The sequence below is a fragment of the Arachis ipaensis genome, chromosome B5, assembly GCF_059453495.1.
Source record: "Arachis ipaensis isolate K30076 ecotype BB chromosome B5, ASM5945349v1, whole genome shotgun sequence".
Taxonomy (NCBI): Eukaryota; Viridiplantae; Streptophyta; class Magnoliopsida; order Fabales; family Fabaceae; genus Arachis; species Arachis ipaensis.
In genome coordinates this window covers 47,487,497-47,490,674 of record NC_142440.1, presented here as the reverse complement: position 1 = coordinate 47,490,674, position 3,178 = coordinate 47,487,497, and the positions used below count along the sequence as shown (strand labels likewise).

The 3,178-nt window shown below is 43.4% G+C and overlaps 1 non-coding gene across 1 annotated transcript; it reads right to left on the bottom strand.

Annotated features, from left to right (window-relative positions):
• Nucleotides 1-509: 509 nt before the first annotated feature.
• LOC148564080 (small nucleolar RNA R71) lies at nucleotides 510-617 on the bottom strand. The gene has a single exon (XR_015885484.1). It is a non-coding gene; the product is annotated as a small nucleolar RNA R71 (small nucleolar RNA).
• Between the last annotated feature and the right edge of the window lie 2,561 nt (nucleotides 618-3,178).

Below are 3,178 nucleotides of genomic sequence, written 5' to 3'. Positions count from 1 at the left end.
TTGTTGAAGCTGATCCAGAACCTGAAAGGACTCTGAAAAGGAAACTAAGAGAAGCTAAATTACAACAATCCAGAGACAACCTTATTGAAAATTTCGAACAAGTAAAGGAGATGGCAGCCGAACCCAACAACAATAATGCAAGGAGAATGCTTGGTGACTTTACTGTACCAAATTCCAATTTACATGGAAGAAGCATCTCCATCCCTACCATCGGAGCAAACAATTTTAAGCTGAAACCTCAACTAGTTTCTCTGATGCAGCAGAACTGCAAGTTTCATGGACTTCCATCTGAAGATCCCTTTCAGTTCTTAACTGAATTTTTGCAGATCTGTGATACTGTTAAGACTAATGGAGTAGATCCTGAAGTCTACAGGCTCATGCTTTTCCCTTTTGCTGTGAGAGACAGAGCTAGAATATGGTTGGACTCTCAACCTAAGGATAGCCTGAACTCTTGGGATAAGCTGGTCAAGGCTTTCTTAGCCAAGTTCTTTCCTCCTCAAAAGCTGAGTAAGCTTAGAGTGGATGTTCAGACCTTCAGACAGAAAGAAGGTGAATCCCTCTATGAAGCTTGGGAGAGATACAAAGAACTAACCAAAAAGTGTCCTTCTGACATGCTTTCAGAATGGACCATCCTGGATATATTCTATGATGGTTTATCTGAGCTATCAAAGATGTCATTGGATACTTCTGCAGGTGGATCCATTCACCTAAAGAAAATGCCTGCAGAAGCTCAAGAACTCATTAACATGGTTGCTAATAACCAGTTCATGTACACTTCTGAGAGGAATCCTGTGAGTAATGGGACGCCTATGAAGAAGGGAGTTCTTGAAATTGATACTCTGAATGCCATATTGGCTCAGAATAAAATATTGACTCAGCAAGTCAATATGATTTCTCAGAGTCTGAATGGAATGCAAGCTGCATCCAACAGTACTCAAGAGGCATCTTCTGAGGAAGAAGCTTATGATCCTGAGAACCCTGCAATAGCAGAGTTAAAATACATGGGTGAACCATATGGAAACACCTACAATCCATCATGGAGAAATCACCCAAATCTCTCATGGAAGGATTAAAAGCCTCAACAAGGCTTTAATAATGGTGGAAGAAATAGGTTTAGCAATAGCAAGCCTTTTCCATCATCCACTCAGCAACAGACAGAGAATTCTGAGCAGAATCTATCTAGCTTAGCAAATTTAGTCTCTGATCTATCTAAGGCCACTGTGAGTTTCATGAATGAAACAAGGTCTTCCATTAGAAATTTGGAAGCACAAGTGGGCCAGCTGAGTAAAAGGATCACTGAAATCCCTCCTAGTACTCTCCCAAGCAATACAGAAGAGAATCCAAAAGGAGAGTGCAAGGCCATTGAATTAATTACCATGGCCGAACCCACAAGAGAGGAGAAGGACGTGAATCCCAAGGAGGAAGACCTCCTGGGACGTCAGGTGATCAATAAGGAGCTTCCCTCTGAGGAACCTAAGGAATCTAAGACTAATCTAGAGACCATAGAGATTCCATTGAACCTCCTTATGCCATTCATGAGCTCTGATGAGTATTCCTCTTCTGAAGAGAATGAGGATGTTACTGAAGAGCAAGCTGCCAAGTTCCTTGGTGCAATCATGAAGCTAAATGCCAAATTATTTGGTGTTGAAACATGGGAAGATGAACCTCCCTTGTTCACCAATGAACTAAGTGATCTGGATCAACTGACATTGCCTCAGAAGAGATAGGATCCTGGAAAGTTCATAATACCTTGTACCATAGGCACTATGATCTTTAAGGCTTTGTGTGACCTTGGTTCAGGAATAAACCTCATGCCCCTCTCTGTAATAGAGAAACTGGGAATCTATGGGGTGCAAGCTGCTAAAATCTCATTAGAGATGGCAGACAATTCAAGAAAACAGGCTTATGGACAAGTAGAGGACGTGTTAGTAAAGGTTGAAGGCTTTTACATCCCTGCTGATTTCATAGTCCTGGATACTGGAAAGGAAGAGGATGAATCCATCATCCTAGGAAGACCTTTCCTAGCCACAGCAAGAGCTGTGATTGATGTGGACAGAGGAGAATTGATCCTTCAATTAAATAAGGACAACCTTGTGTTTACAACTCAAGGATCTCTCTCTGCATCCATGGAGAGGAAGCAGAAAAAGCTTCTCTCAAAGCAGAGTCAACCAAAGCCCCCACAGTCAAACTCTAAGTTTGGTGTTGGGAGGCCACAACCAAACTCTAAGTTTGGTGTCAAACCCCCATATCCAAACTCTAAGTTTGGTGTTGGAAGGTCTCAACAAAGCTCTGCACATCTGTGAGGCTCCATGAGAGCCCACTGTCAAGCTATTGACATTAAAGAAGTGCTTGTTGGGAGGCAACCCAATGTATATTTATCTAATTTTATTTTTGTTTTTCATGTTTTCTTAGGTTCATGATCATGTGGAGTCACAAAATAAACGAAAAATTTAGAAACAGAATCAAAAATAGCGGAAGAAAAATCACACCCTGGAGGAAGCACCTGTCTGGCGTTCAACGCCAGAACAAAGCATGGTTCTGGCGCTGAACGCCCAAAATGGGCAGTATTTGGGCGCTGAACGCCCAAAATGGGCAGCATCTGGGCGCTGAACGCCAGAATTGCACCCTGGAGAAGAGCTGGCGCTGAACGCCCAAAACAAGCATGGTTCTGGCGTTCAACGACAGAAATGGACAACAAATGGGCGTTGAACGCCCAAAATGGGCACCAACCTGGCGCTGAATGCCCAGAGTTGTGTGCAAGGGCATTTTACATGCCTAATTTGGTGCAAGGTTGTAAATCCTTGAACACCTCAGGATCTGTGGACCCCACAGGATCATCTCAGGATTTGTGGACCCCACAGGATCCCCACCTACCTCCACTCACTCTCTTCTCTCTTCTCAATCATCCTCTATTCCCAATAAACACTCTTCCCCAAAACCCTTCACCTATCACCTCCATCTCTCTTTCCCTATTAACCCTTCACCACTCACATCCACCCACTCTTCCCCATAAACCTACCCAATAAACTCCACCTACCTTCAAAATTCAAATCAATTTCCCACCCGAACCCACCCATATGGCCGAACCTTAACCCCCCCTCCCTTCCCTATATAAAGCCTTCCATTCTTCCTCATTTTCACACAACACAACCCTCTCTTCTCTTCTTGGCCGAAACAC